We start from the raw sequence: 17,784 nt of genomic DNA, 5'->3' as shown, positions 1-17,784 counted from the left end.
GAAAGAACTGTTCTACAACAACAATTGGTTTCTGTTGCATGACAACGCACCTATGCACTGCCTGTGAAACAGTTTCTGGCTTCTGAGTCGATGTGTGTAATTGAACCACCCCCCCCCATTTGCCAAATTTGGCTCCTGCAGACTTTTTCCTCTTGCCAAAGATGAAGTGTGCCCTGAAAGGTGGAATGCTTCAGCAACAATGAAGACATTCAACGTGGCAGGACCCAGACACTGAAGACTAAAGGAGGCTCCTGTTCAGGACTTCCACCATGCCTTCAATCACCTGATGAAATGATTATTTTGAATCTGTGTAATTGATTTCTAAATATAGTTCTTTATTTTGATATAATAATTGTTGTCGCATTACTTAATGGGCACACTGTATATATGGTCTGATTAATACCTTACACAATGGAACAACCACTTCCTTATCTTTATTTGTTGGTGTCCTTATTACTCTGTAGACAGCAAACTCAACCATAACTGAAGCAAAGTTCCACTAGTACAGTAGATGCTTCTACATTCCCTACCAAACCTCCACTACCAATCAACTACATCAGCACCATCTACCGCCCACCACCACAAGAAGTATCTTTTGTCTGTAAATTGTGTGTGTTCTGAAGGGCCGATTTGTCTGTATGCGGGATGAAAATATAGAATGAATAGCAGGAGTCAAGAACAGAACCATGTAACAAGCTACTGGTTACCTTCATTTTTGTGGGTAAGACAACACATGGTCATTTGGAGTTGAAAAACACAATGAGTGTGAATACATAAGTTAGTTTTCTTCTTTGCAAGTGATGAGATACAACTACATCTAAATGTGCTCAAATTTGGTTGCATAATTTTTTTTTTTGGGGGGGGGTAGTCAAGCAGCAGTGCAGAGGATTCAGAGATAAGTGACCAAAATTGTAACAAGCCTGTGAAATGTTCAATGTGAGGAATGATTGAAGGTTTGTGAGTTTCAAAATGTGATTGATAGATGGAAAAAGAAGAGGAAGAGACAGAAACATTACAGCTACTAAGAGGAATGTATAGAATAGATTCAGGTAGCATTTTTCATTTCACAACAGGATGGGAGAGAGCAAGGCTGGGGGAGGGTTAGCCTTTCAGTATGGATGTCATTAGCAACAATGTCAAAAATAGATTACTTTGTTTGGTAAGTGATAAACAATTGGTGGGTTGCTGGAAATAATTGTAAGTGCACTTCCAGTGAATATGATGAGTCTTGATTCCATGGTGATGCCTAGAAGATAATAACATATGATAATTAGAGGTCATCTGGCATGGTTATTTAACTTTGATATTACATCTACTGGAATGCCAGACAAGCATCACATAGAAACTACTTTGAAATTTACAGGAGCAATGAATATAGTAGCATAAACAACACTTTTTAAACCAGAAGAAGCAAAGCACAGATCTGGTCTCCTGGTTTTTCTGGGAAGTATTGCAAGAAACTCATGAAGCTGGGTATTTGGGATGATTTTGGACAGGAAGAACTTCATGTTCAGCTGATTTAATGTAACGGTAGCCAGTGACCAAAATAGCACAGAAGTCCAATTAAAATGTTGAAAAACACAGTGACAAGTAAGAATAATGAAATTTTATTATTCCTCTTTTCCACATTTATAATACTGTACTTTGTTTATCTGGATTCTGTGGGGATGAACAAGCAGTCAAAAGGATTCAGAGGTAAGTGAACAAGAAGGTGACATGTCTGTGAAATGGTTTCTTGAAGATGTGTAATTTGCAAAATTTGGTTACTGAGGGCACACACAGAGTTGATATGATAAAAACATATGATTACTAAACAAGCTAGCTCTGGTGAAGGAAAGGAATTGTTCGGCTTGCAGATGTACAGAAGTCAACTTGATGGACAAAAGATTATATATATTACCGATAGGTTGCACTTGAATGGATTTGGAGTTAGGTGTCTGAAAAAAAAGAGTTGTCTGTGAGGGTTTAGAAGTGCAAAAATCTAGACCAACTGAGGTAGGAGGTTAAGAGGAGTGTAAACAGCGGTAATATCAGCAAGTACGGGGTGAGAATAGGCATGAACAAAATTGGCAGATATAGTTTCTCATCTCTCAATTTGAACAGGAACGTCATCACAGGATAGAAAAGATGGTTGTCAAGTGCAAGGGATATTGAGATTCATGTACACTAATGCCAGAGGTATAAGAAATAACAATAAGCAGTATTTTGGCATTGGTTATTTGGGAAAAATTATGGACACAGTTAGAGACTTGGTTGATGGTAATAAAGGGACAGAATGTAAGGAATATTCTAATTTCAGGAAAGATAGACAGGATGGGAGGTGCACTGCTAATGACAGCAGAACAACTGCTACCAGAAAAGGCAGAAATTCAGAAGAAAGCAAGAACAGGGAGGTACTGTTCTATTTGAAGGTGCTGTAAGATTGTGGCCAACAAGGTAAAATATACAAATAATAAATTAAAAAAGAACTCACCTTCTGAACTGAAACTACCAACCAACACCGTAGTCAACCTTTCTTCAGTTATTTTGAAGCCTGAAGAACTCGTTGCTCTTTCACATGGCCACAACTCTGCCATTGCTCATAGGAAAATACCGGCCGAGGAATTAATGATCCAAATTGAACGTGAGATTTGCCACTTTCCAAACCACATCGCCAACAATATTAGACCGGAGGTAGCCTATGTTCTCATGAAAGCAAGACAACCAAAAACCAACATATCCAATAGTAAATATAAGTCTCTACAGGAAATGAAGAAAAACAAAGAAATAGTAATCACCAAAGCAGATAAGGGGAATGCCACCATGGTACTCAACCATACTGACTACACAGGTAAGCTTAATGCTTTACTATTAGATCGGGCTACTTACCTCCTTATTGAATACAATCCCACCAACTCACAAATTAGAAAACTCCATAGGTTCCTTAAGAAGGTCACTTCTTGGCCTGTGGACGTTACTAACAAACTAAAACCGTTTAACTCTAGACACCCCGTTTACATGGGCTTCCAAAAAGACATAAACAAAATGTGCCATTACGTCCCATAGTGGATGGCATTGATTCCCCCACATACAAATTAACTAAACATTTAGTCAAAGCACTCACACACTATACTGGCAACACACCATCACACAAAAAACTCAGCCCACTTCGAAGCCAGTGTAGAAAACCTTACACTCCAACGTAGTGACATAATAGTCAGTTTTGACATCTCCTCCTTATTCACAAATGTCCCACTTAAGGAAACCTTAGAGTTAATCCAAGCTAAATTTCCTCCCGATATTTCAGCCCTATTTCAGTTCACAATGAACTCAGGCTATTTCGTTTACCAGGGAAAATTTTCTACAAACAGATAGAGGGGACAGCCATGGGTTCACCACTTTCCCCACCCTTGGCCAACTTCTTTATGGAGACTTTTGAAGAGAAAGCCTTAAACTCTGCCCCACAAAAACCCACCATATGGCTTTGCTATGTTGCTGATGTGTTCACTATTTGGCCACATGGCTTGGATACACTCCTCTCCTTCTTAACACACTTAAACAACCAACAGCCCAGAATCAAGTTCACCCTGGAAAAAGAGGAAAACAATAGCCTCCCTTTCCTAGACACACTAGTCACCTGCCAACTTGATGGAATCTTGGTTTTCTCAGTTTATAGAAAACCCACCCATACAAGCAGATACAGTCACCAACAATCCCCCCCCCCTCACAACAATATGGAGTTATTAAGACACTATTCAACAGGACTAAATTAATCTGTTCAAATGACAAAGCCCTAACCACTGAACTAAATCACATCCTTAACACTTTCTCAGCCAATGGCTATCTCCCCCCCCCAAAAAAAATACTAAAACCAGTAATCCACAACCCCCCTCCCTTTCACAACAAAGATTACTCTAAATCCATCACCATTCCCTACATCCGGGGCACCTCGGAAAAAATTATCAAAATCCTAAAAAAACATGACTTGACCTCTTGTTACAGACCATATAGAAAATTGGCATTCCTTATCTTCTCCACAAAAGACCAACCACTTCCCCTAGACCTACCTGGTATATACCAGGTCCCTGGCAGCTGTAAACTGTCCTACTTTGTCCAAACAGGCAGGACAGCGAATATCAGAATTTCAGAACACAAGGGCTACATCCAGTTTCACCAGTACAGCCACTCTGGGCTTGCAGACCATGCTCTGGATACACGCAACAGAATAAAGTGGAAGAAAGCCACAGTAATACACTGCAGTAAGTTCAAATTTGAAAGACTATTCATGGAATCAGCCTCATCATATCATGGAATATAGAATCAGCCTCGTCCTTAGGAACATGCCAAACCTCAACAAATTTGGATGCATTAGACTGCCCCAAATTTGGAAAACATACATCAGGAGAACTTCAGCCCAATGGCCAAAAATACCTAATATAACCCGCTAAGGGGCATCATCAGGACTTTAGGAAAAACGGTAGCTTCCTTGCTTCGTCCTCATTTGCTGTGTGTAGTGCCTGCGTGCACGTGTCTTTATCTTAAGTTTCCATGAAGATGACAACGTGACATTGCCAAAATACTGGAAATATATATTAAAGTTTAATTTAATTTATATTCTAGTATACGTTGTGAATTCCTTAAGTTATTTAATAATCAAGTACTTCTCTTATCATGGAATCACCATACAAAATTTGATCCTTTTACTTCCTCTTTTGCTCTTTTATACACTACTTTCTCTCCCCTTGTATCTTTTCCCCCCTTTTGCTTTTGTATATGTCACATACCAGGCATTTGAACAACCAAACCATTCTTACATCTTGTCCTACAGAGAACTCAATGTAAGCACAATATTTATCTCATTATGATGTAGTCAGTTTTTGTTATTTCATTCTTACTGTATGCACAGTCATTACAGACCAACCATTCACAATTGCATTTTCTGGCATTTTGTCATTCACTTCGTCATTATCATTCTTCTTACTAGACATTACTTTCAATTTCTGTTTATAAATCTTTCCTTCTACAAAGTGAATTCATTCTGCATACACTGCAGTGAATAAAACTGCACATGTTTTAATCACCTGCCATGGTTTTATGCAACAAAAATAAAAGATTTTTAAAGCATATGAACAAGGAAATGGCTACTGCAAGAAAACAAACTAACACTCATAAAAATAATAGTACAGAAAAATGAATTAATTATGATTGAATATTCCTACACAACTTATTTTTTGTGTCCAAAAATTTCAGCAGCTAATAATAATAATTATTGGTTTTAGTAACACACAGATGTCTTTATGGAGTCTGTGCACTCATCATGGGAGGCCCACTAAACATTTTACTAAGCACTAACTATAATTTACACAACAGCTGTCCAACTTCTTTTAAAGTCATTCACTGACAAAGCACTCATGCTGTTTCTGGCAATTCATTCATCACCCTGCAAGCAAAAAGTCTATGTTTTCATTTACTTAATTTCCAGGGATTATCTCTTGTTCTTCTGCTGCTAGTTATGCACTGAAAAAATCTTCTTCATGAATGCTATAATACCCTTTTAGTAATTTATATGTTTCTATTGTATGAAGATACCATATAATATTATTAATAATAATAATATCCCCTCCCATCTGGATTATGTACAGATCCCACCAGATCTGTACATAATCCAGATGGTAGCTATATCAAAGCCTTATATAAAGAGGTATAATAACTTTCTTAACCTCTGAATCATGTGAGCTATTTGAGCCACTTTTCAATATGACTTCTTAAATTCAACTCCAGATTCACCAGCAAACCCCAAATCCTAGGCTCATAAATTTCTTACCATCCAGTTCCATCAGTACAATATACAAATGGTAATATTTTCATCCCCAAATCTTTTCATTCCATAACCTTAAACTATCATATGAAACTGACAGTCATTCTCATTTGTCCATGCTGTAAATCTATCCTACAAGATCACTACATCACCTTTATTAACTATTGCACTACCATGTTTTGCATCATTATCTGCAAACAACTAAAGATTTCCTCTCAGCTCATTTCTCATAGCATTCATAAACAAATTAAATAGAAAACTCAAGTACAGAATGTGGCTAAACCTGTAAAAAGGAATAACATTTCTTTATTTTAGCTTCACCTTGTAATCATGCTGATGTTGTTGTCGAGTCCATTGAAGACCTTCAGAACACATGCAATTTACAGACAAAATATATTGTTGTGGTAGTGGGCGGCGGATGGCACTGATGTAGTTGATTGGTAGTAGAGGTTCGATAGTGGTGGAGACATAGAGTTGTACACTAGGTGTCCTCCCATGATGAGTCTTTGGACTCCTTGGAGGTGTCACGAATAATAATAATAATAATAATAATATGACCGTGGATCTGTAGAACTTTGATGGAGTAGAGCTTTTCTCTAGGGTTATTGTCAATTTTCTGTAGAGCAGTAGCAATTGCTGGACAAGAATAAATAGGGACAGGTGTTAGTTCAACTCCTGGACAGTTTTTGCATGTTTCATAGCTCCTACTAACGTTTGGTTAATACACTGATGGTTACATCTTTATTATTATTATTTTCTTGACCCCTGTGGAGTCACAAGACACATCTCTGGAGGTCAACAGTAGTCAACACAAAGTCTATCATATCACTCCTTAAAATCACCCACAGTCTGCAGATTCACAACCCTCTCAGACAATCAATTTCATGCTCCTACCACTCTTCATGCAAAAGAACCCTACTTCTTAGCCTTTTACTCACCACCTCCTTTTGCAACCTCAAGCGATGGCATCTTGTCCTAGTTCCTTTCCTTTGTTCTACCACATGAAAAATTTCCGCAATGTTAATACCACGATAACCCTTCAACAGCCTAAATGCTTTGATCATATCCCACCCCTCTTTGCCTTCTTTCTACCAAACTCTGCAGTCCACATGCCCTCAATCTATCCTCATAATCAACATTGTACAGTCCTGACATAATTTTTGATATTCATATCTGCACCCTCTCCAAGGTTACTTCATCCCCTTCAAATCTCAGTGACCAGATCTGAGCACAGAAATCAAAATATGTTCTGATCAAAAGCTTTATACAATGGAACCAGCACACTTTTATCTCTAGTGGTCAATCCTCAACATTGTTACGGTTCTCTGAGATGTTTTCACAAGACCTTTGCAATATGTCTTCAGAACTTTAAATCTCTATCCACAATCACCCCTAAGATCCTTTGCTTCCTCCACTTCTTCCAGTATAACTCCACCAGTGAATACGAAGCATCCCATCTGTGGATCCAAAATTTTAAAATCTTACATTTCACACTGCAATATTTGCACTAATAAAAATTGTTATTCTTTATTCTTTCCTTTCTGTGAATATGTGTTTTTAATAATTATGTAAAGTGCATATTAGTCTACACACAATAATTAATTTTTAGCTTGTTCAAGGCCTTATATAAGGGAACCATAACCTCCTAAACTTCTATATGTTTCTTCTACATTAACATGTAGGAGTAAGGAGGTTATGGTTCCCTTGTATAAAGTCCTTGATGAGGCACATTGGTTATTGTATATTTGGTTAACTGGTTTGAAGAAGGTGAGGATATGTTGATGAACGTGCAGAGAAGTCCAACATCAGGTCAATATCTCTAGAAAGTTGGATTTAAAAAACAGACTGAGGGTATGTCATGTGCAGAGACTTGGGCAGGAGAAAGAGCAGTGCACATTTGACAAAGAGCCACAAGTTGATATTAAGTTGCAAAATATGGTTTTTAATCTAAAGTTAGTAGACTGGTTTGTAATGGCTGTCTGATAGATATCAATCAGTCGTGAATGGTGGAGCAGTATCAGGGAGAATGAAGGGTACTTTATTCCATACATCTTTTGAGTTCAAAGATACTCTGAATATAATTATGATAATAAATCCTTTGAATTAATTTTGAATTAAACAGCAGAATAAAACAAAGTGTTCTTTCTTTTCGCTACAGAATTCCTAACTTTAAACACTATTATTCCATTAAAACAAAATAACAAGAATACACATACACATTAATCCTTAAAGAAAAGTACTTTACTGGGGGAAAATCCATTTGGTTCTCTTTTATTTTATCTTGTCCATTTTTTGAAAACTCTTCTCCTGGATACATTTTATTTACATCAATAGCTCTTTTTATTCTACTCAAAACTATACTTGTACTTTTTGAAAATACATTACTTTCATGCAGGCATGTTTCCCTGGCATTCAAAACAATGTGGAAGTGAAAAAAAAAAAAATAAATATATATATATATATATATATATATATGACAGAATGATCATTGACTCGGTTAACATACATAGTTTTATGAAAAAAATTGAATGACTAGAACTGAGATTTAATTAAAAAGGTTTTAATATAAACACACTACTAGTTTCGGCCTGTAACAGCCTTCTTCAGGTGACATTATAAAAGAAAAAACACTAAACATTGAGGGTTAAAAGACTATGAACAACATAGACAGTCTTTATACATAATTAGCATTAAAATTGTAGTTGTATTTGAAGCTGTTCTTTCATTTGTTGCATTGTTGGGAGAGTGCGTGCTTGCTGCATCACGTGAACGCCAATACATGATTACAGCTGAATAACTATCTGGGAGGTTGTAGCTTAAGTTGTTATTTAGATGAACAGGATTGAAGATGATTTCTCTCGATTCCACAATTTTTCTCTCTATTTCGTCACTGCAACGGAAGATGTTTGTAGATTTTTCCCAGCAGACTTTGTGACTTTGGCTATCATCATTAGGATTAGCCGAGAAGAGGATATGACTTGATAACGCACTTGCTCGCTGTCTCTTGTAAGTAATGTCTCTCATGTGTTCTTCCATACGCATTTCTACAGATTTGTCTGTCTGACCGAAATAAGGAATATCGCAGTCACATAATATTTTATATACGCCAGGGTATTTGAGTTGATGATGGCAAGGTTTTGGGTGGCTAATTAAGGAACGGATCTTTGGAAGTGGAGTGAACAAGGTTCTGATATTGTATTTTTTTAGAACTTTTGCTAATTTATGTGAAACAGTACTTATGTAAGGAATAGATATATTGCTTTTGAATCTATTTGTTTCTTCTGAGTGATGTCTGGGAGGATTAAGAAGGAATTTGTTAATGATTTTCTTGGAATATCCATTAACTTCGAAAGAAGTTTTCAGATGGTTTATTTCTGTAAGCAGTTCATTTGGATCATCAAGAAGAGAACGGGCTCTATGTCCCAAGGTGGAAATTATTCCAAGCTTATGAGGAGGGAAATGATGGGATTGATCCATAAAGAGAACACCCCATTACGCCCAATTGTAGAAGGTATCGATTCTCCTACATACAATCTTTCAAAATACCTTGCCAAATACCTCAAAAGTTTTTCAGGGAAATCACCTTCCTTTATCAAGAACACTACAGAATTTGTTACATACATCAAGGATATTACAGTTGATGAAAATGACATCATGGCTAGCTTGGACATAACTTCTTTGTTCACTAATGTCCCAACAGATGAAGTCCTAACATTACTCAAGGACAAGTTATCCAAAAAAATGTTAGCCTTGCTTACACATTGCATCAGCTCCGGTTACTTCAAATTTCAAGATAATATATACAAACAAAATCATGGATTGGCTATGGGTAATCCTTTATCTCCTGTTCTTGCAAATATTTACTTAGAAGATTTTGAAACCGAGGCTATCTCTTCCTTTATTTTAACACCTAAAGTTTGGAAACGTTATGTGGATGATGTCTTCATTGTTTGGAGCCATGGACATGAATCCCTTATGGTTTTCCTCGAACATCTCAATAGCCGACATCAAAGTATTAAGTTTACTGCTGAGCTTGAAACGGATAATTCCTTGCCTTTTCTTGATGTCAAACTGACTCGCTCTTCTGCTGGTAAACTAAAAATATCGATATATAGAAAACCCACACATACCAACAGATATCTGCACAGTCAATCCCATCATTTCCCTCCTCATAAGCTTGGAATAATTTCCACCTTGGGACATAGAGCCCGTTCTCTTCTTGATGATCCAAATGAACTGCTTACAGAAATAAACCATCTGAAAACTTCTTTCGAAGTTAATGGATATTCCAAGAAAATCATTAACAAATTCCTTCTTAATCCTCCCAGACATCACTCAGAAGAAACAAATAGATTCAAAAGCAATATATCTATTCCTTACATAAGTACTGTTTCACATAAATTAGCAAAAGTTCTAAAAAAATACAATATCAGAACCTTGTTCACTCCACTTCCAAAGATCCGTTCCTTAATTAGCCACCCAAAACCTTGCCATCATCAACTCAAATACCCTGGCGTATATAAAATATTATGTGACTGCGATATTCCTTATTTCGGTCAGACAGACAAATCTGTAGAAATGCGTATGGAAGAACACATGAGAGACATTACTTACAAGAGACAGCGAGCAAGTGCGTTATCAAGTCATATCCTCTTCTCGGCTAATCCTAATGATGATAGCCAAAGTCACAAAGTCTGCTGGGAAAAATCTACAAACATCTTCCGTTGCAGTGACGAAATAGAGAGAAAAATTGTGGAATCGAGAGAAATCATCTTCAATCCTGTTCATCTAAATAACAACTTAAGCTACAACCTCCCAGATAGTTATTCAGCTGTAATCATGTATTGGCGTTCACGTGATGCAGCAAGCACGCACTCTCCCAACAATGCAACAAATGAAAGAACAGCTTCAAATACAACTACAATTTTAATGCTAATTATGTATAAAGACTGTCTATGTTGTTCATAGTCTTTTAACCCTCAATGTTTAGTGTTTTTTCTTTTATAATGTCACCTGAAGAAGGCTGTTACAGGCCGAAACTAGTAGTGTGTTTATATTAAAACCTTTTTAATTAAATCTCGGTTCTAGTCATTCAATTTTTTTCATAAAACAATATATATATATATATATTGCTTGTTATTAACAAAGAATTACCATTGTTCAGTCTCCAAAACCAGCTGGATATTTCAATATTATTTATTCTCCTATTAACTTTAAGTTTCAGAAATAAAACTTTGGAGGAAATTTTTATTTCCTCCAAATCCTAATATCTAAAATGATTTCATAATCAAATGTATAACTACATTTATTAGTGGTGTGGACTTAGTTATACGTAAGGATTTTTATGTATATACAGTATGTGTGTGTGGGTCAATGATTGCTATGAATGTGGGATTAAATGTTCTCAGAAAATAAACTGTATAAAGAATGGGCTAATTCATACACAGGTAAGTTATGGGAGGAAAGGAGTATTGCAGTTTATGTATACTGATGCTGAAGTATTAAGAATAAGTGTGGGGAATGTTTGGCATTAGTTAGTACAACTTGGCCAAAAATTATAGGAATTAGTGAGACTTGGTTGACTGAGAATGATATAGTTATAAAGATAGAATGTAAGGGTTATAGTATTTTCAGGGAGGACAGAGGGGAACAGAATGGGGGAGGGATTTTGCTAATGATTGACGAAGAGTTGAAGGCAAAAAGAGTAGAAGTGCCTCAAGATGACAGTATGCAGAGGGCAGTCATTTGAGGCTATTTGGTATGAGATAGAGATCAACAGGATGAAATATGTCATTGGCAAATTTGCATGATGAGTGAAGGTTGAGTAATTATTATGGGGGGGGGTTTAACTATGGGAACATAGACTGAGAGAAGGAATGGCCAAGAGGAAGGAAGGAAATAAAGTTTATACAGTATTAAGAAATAATTACCTGAGCCAGCATGTAATGGAGGGACAAGAGGTTTGAAAGCATTGTAACTAGTCATAGTATCATAGAACATATCAATAACCAATTTGGTCACACTGCTTCCACTTGGGGAAAGTGATCATGTGCCCTTGACCTGGGAGACTGTAAGAAGTGCTGAATTTTCTGTAAAGAAGGAGTATATATGGAATTACAAAGCTGGTGATTATGACAAGGTGAGAAGTCAGCTTTCGGCAGTGCTGTGGCATGAGAATTTGAAGGAGGAAAATGTTGATGGTATGTGTGGGTCAAAGAGTTTTTAAGGAAAGCAGTATCAGACTGTGTACCCAGAGTCAGGAGGAGAAATCAAATAGGAGTAAGATGAATGAATAGTATTATTAAGCAGGAGTTGTAGATAAAGAAAAGGTTGTGGAGGAAGTATAAAGAAAAAGATAATCAGCATGCACATAAGCAGTACAAGGTACAGGCAAGGAGGGTGACCTATATGGTAAGGAAGGGGAAAGCTGATTTTGATTAATTTAGCTTAATGCTAAAACTGCTATAGGGTTAGATGGCATTCCATGTGTTACGAGAAGTGCAAGAGAATTAGCACCTCCTCTAACCAAGCTGTTTAATTTAAGCCTCAGTTCTGGTAAAGTAATTCCACTGCATAAGGGATGCTCCCAGACAGAAGTAGCAAATTATAGACCAATCACTATATCAACAGTAGTGGTTAAGGTTTTAGAGAATTGATAAAAATTAGAATTCAGGACTGGGTGGAAAGAAATTGTATACTTTATAAGGGGAAACATGGTTTTGTAGGTCTTGCCCTTCTCAAAAAAAAGTAGCGTGTAGTAACTTACTTACTTTCTATAATAACATAAGAGTGGAGTTGGATAAAGGTGATACTGCTGGACTTTGAACAGGATTTCACATGGAACTCTGCTGCATAAATTGGAGCAAATGGGAATGGATCCAAAGCCAGTGATTTGGATTAGAGGGTGGCTGATGGACAGATATCAAAAAGTGGTTTATGGAGGAGCTGAGTCCAGGAGAAGGCAGGTGACTAGTGGTGTACCAAAAGCCTTTTAATTTGTAGATTAATGATACTGGAAATAATTTGACAGCAAATATCTGCTTGTTTGCTGATGATGCAAAATTGGGAAGAGTGATAGTCAGTGAAGGTGATGTAGATATCTTGCAGGATGACTTAAATATGCCAGTATGGGCAAAGATAAATGGCTGTCAATTTAACATGGCTAAGTGTAAGATGATGCACTTCGAGAGGATGAAATCACATGCTCTGTACTATATCAACAGAATGGAACTGTAAGAAGCTGATGAGGTGGGGATTATTGTGGACAGAAAACTTAAGTTTAGAGGGCATATTGCAAAAGTGGCCAAAACAGCACATCAAATTACATGGTTTATAATAAATTTAGTTTAATCCTTTATCCAAGTGTGAGCAAACAAAGTTTGCGCCTGAAAGTATCTTCAGGACTGGGTTAAGGTGGTACACACCAGGGCAACTCGTTGCAAAGGTGGAGCAAGCTACCAACACTCCTATCCTAGTATCTCCTATAATGCAAAACACATCTCCTTGCGGATATGTCTATTGTTATGCATTAAGGGAAGGGCCACTACCCAGACCGGTTTCGACCTTTATTGAGGTCTCTTCAGTGGGAGCCAGGCCCAAGTCGAGATATCAGGCAGAAGCATTTGCAGGTCATCTCCACCTATAGGAATTGCCAATTGGTGTGCCACCGTTTTTTTAATAAATTACTCTGGATTTAGAGAAAGATGTTGAAAGTTTATTTTCCACTTGGTTAGAGTATAATAAATTTAGTTTAATCCTTTATCCAAGTGTGAGCAAACAAAGTTTGCGCCTGAAAGTATCTTCAGGATACTTACCGGTCTGGGTAGTGGCCCTTCCCTTAATGCATAACAATAGACATATCCGCAAGGAGATGTGTTTTGCATTATAGGAGATACTAGGATAGGAGTGTTGGTAGCTTGCTCCACCTTTGCAACGAGTTGCCCTGGTGTGTACCACCTTAACCCAGTCCTGAAGATACTTTCAGGCGCAAACTTTGTTTGCTCACACTTGGATAAAGGATTAAACTAAATTTATTATACTCTAACCAAGTGGAAAATAAACTTTCATCATCAAATTACATGGTTGTTGAAGAATATGCTGACAAGCAGGGGTAGAGAAGTTATTGTTCCACTTTATAAGGGATTAATAAGGCTATATCTGGACTACTGCACACCTAGATTCCTTAATGATGAAGAAATGGTGGACAGGATCCAGAGGCAAGTGGCAAAGATTGTTGCAGGTCTTTGGAATGTTTCCTATGAGAACAGATTGAAGGTTTGTGGGCTTCATAAACAAGCTGGTAGGTGTAAGAGAGGAGATATGATAGAATCATATAAGCTATTCAAGGGGGTTTTATAGGATTGATACTGATGACTTTTTTATATACAGTGCAAGAAGGGAGAGGACGAGGGGTCATTCCTGGAAATTGTGTAAGAGTGTGGGTAACAAGGGTGTTAGGACTAGATTTTTGCTTGGAGGGTGTGGAATGCATTGCCAGAGGTGGTTGTGAGTGCTTCTTCTGTGAAAGAGTTTAAGGAGAAGTATGATAGATATTGTGTGAATAATGGTTAGTGTATCAATGTGGGGTCTCCTGCAATGAGTCTTCTGACTACAAGGAGACACTGTTATTATAATAATAATACACATTACTTAAAAAAATAAGACACAATAATATCCCACCTTATAATACTTTGCTTTACGACAATCAACTCATATCGACAATCAACACTTTTCAGTTATGATCTCTGTCAATTTACATGACAATGGCATTCACTCAGGTGACAGTTTTAGTGATATGATGTGACTGTTAATCAACTGATGAACAATATTCACAAACTCAGTTTATTTAAATCAGTGCTTGCTACATCTCTCTGTGTTTTGATGTTTTGCAATTATAAACTGTTTATAACTATTTTGTATTTCACTGTTGTTAATAATGACAAATAAAATTCAAAGGGTGGCACCACTTCCACCGAAAAGAAGAATATGCGTAAACTTCTTAACATTGCATACTAAGATTAAAATTATTAAATTTTATGATGATTGTGCATTGAACACTGAAAGAGGCTATGGGCTAAACTTACCTTGCACTACTGTTAAAAACAAAGCGAAAAGTGCCACACCAGTCAATACTGCAGTTATCCATAAGCATGACAATCTTACTGACAAAATGGAAAAACTTTTAATGATGTAGATTATGATCAAACTGGTTGACATATTTACTTAAGCTAAGCTATAGTTTTATAGCTTAACTTATGAAAAAATATATAATTTTTTCATTAGCAAAATATATATTCTAAATTTTTTGTTTTGTGTATCTGACACAAAACGTGTGTTAGAATCTGTGTGAAAAAAAAAAGTGCTTAAATCACATAAATAAAGCATTTATATGTCATTTAAGCATTTTTTTTATATTACTTCCACACAGAAGGGCAGAGGGATCTATAGCAAACAAATGCCATGTGTGAGCTGACATCTGGAGAAATGTAATTTTTCTTCTTGAACTGCTGGATGTTGTAGTCTTCTGGAAATGCTTCACAGAAGAAGCTGTTCCATGGAATTAAGGTGGATGGAATGAAAAACTACTGAGAGTATCAGGTATCTATAGGAACTTGAGCAACAGCTATAAAGGAAATGTTGAGCAGCTGTTGCTCAAGTTTCTGTACATCTGGCAGAAATGGGAGGCATAATGGATGCTAATTCTGCTGAACAGTTGCTATGGAAAATTGGCTGAAGAGAGTCTGTAAGAGGTGTGTTGTTAATCAACTGAACTGTCCTTTTCTGAACAGCATCAAGAATTTTTAGAGAGGTCTCATTTGTGTGCCCTAAATATGAGAGCAGTATTACAAGGTTGGCTGAATTTGGGAATTATACAGAGTAACTGTTCAGCATCTTGACTGGAAAAGGATGACAAGTTTTTTGGAAGCTGATGATGATGCTGTAGAAGTGATATGATTATGCCAGGAAAGGTTTAAAGCAAGAGTCAGTCTGAGAAGAGAGAGAGAGATGTGGTCTTGACTGTTAAAGATACCAAGCAATTTTAAACCTGGTTTTACTCCATTTTTTCCAAGTAAGCAAACAGACAAAATGTCAGGTTTGCGCCTGCAATTTATGCAAGACTAGCTGATCCCACAGGTAGTGCAAGACCAAGGCAACTCGTGGTAAAGGTGGAGCAAGCTCTGATCACTAATCTTAATATTTACCCTTAATGCCAAAACACATCTCCAAGAAGGGGATGTATGATGTTTTGTATTAAAGGCAAGGGGCCACTACCCAGACCGGTTTCGACCTTTATTGAGGTCTCATCAGTGGGAGCCAGGCTAGAAATACCAAGATTTAGTAATGCAGAGCTTGTAAGTATTTTACCAAAACAAGTTACCATAAGGTGTTATAACCTTATTAAATAAAAATCTCAGGAGGAGATATAGATGTAGAAAGTATTTTTTCCAAGTTAAAAATACTTTCTACACCTTGGTCTTGACTGTTGAGCTGAGCATTATCAAAAGTAAGTGGAGAAGATCTGAAGTCCTTTTTTATTGGAAAACAAGCAAAACTTAACTTTGTAAGCACTGAAGTTGACTAGGCTGTTTTCACCCCAATCAAGGATATTCTAGAGATCAGTGTTCAGAGTACTTATCATTGATGATCTTAAAGCTTGAGCACTGCAAAGCTTGTCATCTTGACCTATGAGTAGAATAAGTGGAGAGTGTTATAATCAGCAAAAATCTATGAGCAGGGTTTGCAGTCAATGAGAGTAGGTCATTTATATAAATCAGGAAGAGAGAGTGGGTGAAATGAGAGCCCTAAGGGACATCAGCCATGAAGAGGAAAATCTGAAGAGAGAACACTATCCATCATTACACACGGGTATCGATCTGAAAGCAAACTGGCAATCCATTTACACAAGGTTGAAGACAGTCCATATGATGGTAATTTGTTGAGAAGCCCTCAATACCAGACCCTGTCAAAAGCCTTGGAGGTGTCAAGTGCAATGTCACAGGTTTCTCCAAACCTTTCCATGGAACGAATCCAGAGGTGCATGCTGTAGGCTATGGGATCACCTGTGGATCCATACACTCACAGATGCGAGACCCTACGAGACCCTACGATAAACTCTAATAATAGAGTAATCAATTCGTATTGTGGGATGAGTTGATTATTATTATTATTACATGTCGGAAAATTAACTTCTCTTTTATGAATATTGTAGTTTATAAAGTGGTAACTATTTTGCTTTTATAGCAGTTCAAAAATTTTACGTATAAAGTACGTGATTTCATGTGTTGGTGACCAATTCATACATCATATTTCTTTCTCCCCTTCAACATGAACTGACTCTTCTTGGCATTGAGCCAAATGAGGTTCTTGTATCTGTGGTGGGACAGTAGATTGGTGAAATCTATACTGGTGGTCACTAATTAGATGGTAGCCACTAATTAGATGATAACCTTCCCAAAGAAGAACTTTGGACAAAACTGAGGTGGGAGCAATAGGTCGATAGTCTGATGGTAGACATTTATCCCCATTTTTAGGAACTGACTATATATAGGCTTGCTTTCATGCTGTAGAACTGATGCTAGCTAAGTACATTTTAGTGTTTAACTATTAAATTACTTAAGGAATTTATAACATATACTGGAATACTAATTATTAATTAAATATTAATTAAAAAAATTTAATAAATACTTCCTATATTTCAGCAATGTCACATTGACATCTTCAATGGGAACATACAACTATGACATGTGCACGCAGGCACTACAAAAGGCAAAATCACTACAAAATTTGCCTTTTGTAGTGCCTGAGTGCACGTGTCAAAGTTGTATGTTCCCATTGAAGATGGCAATGTGACATTGCCGAAATATAGGAAGTATTTATTAAAGTTTCTTTTAATTAATATTCCAGTATACATTGTAAATTCCTTAAATAATTTAACAGTCGTGTTACCAACGTATAAGCCTTTCTACAAGAATTTTAGTGTTTAGTTG

The 17,784-nt window shown here is 36.8% G+C and overlaps 1 protein-coding gene across 10 annotated transcripts in view; it reads right to left on the bottom strand.

Annotated features, from left to right (window-relative positions):
• Positions 1 to 17,784, bottom strand: part of LOC150104251 (uncharacterized) — a 1,804,220-nt gene that overhangs the window by 213,571 nt on the left and 1,572,865 nt on the right. The window lies entirely within an intron of this gene.

This window comes from Typopeltis vanoorti, chromosome 8 (genome assembly GCF_054136105.1).
Source record: "Typopeltis vanoorti isolate ZY-2024b chromosome 8, IOZ_Tvanoo_1.0, whole genome shotgun sequence".
Classification (NCBI taxonomy): Eukaryota; Metazoa; Arthropoda; class Arachnida; order Uropygi; family Thelyphonidae; genus Typopeltis; species Typopeltis vanoorti.
The sequence above is the reverse complement of the archived record's forward strand: the minus strand, read 5'-3'. Positions and strand labels throughout refer to the sequence as shown.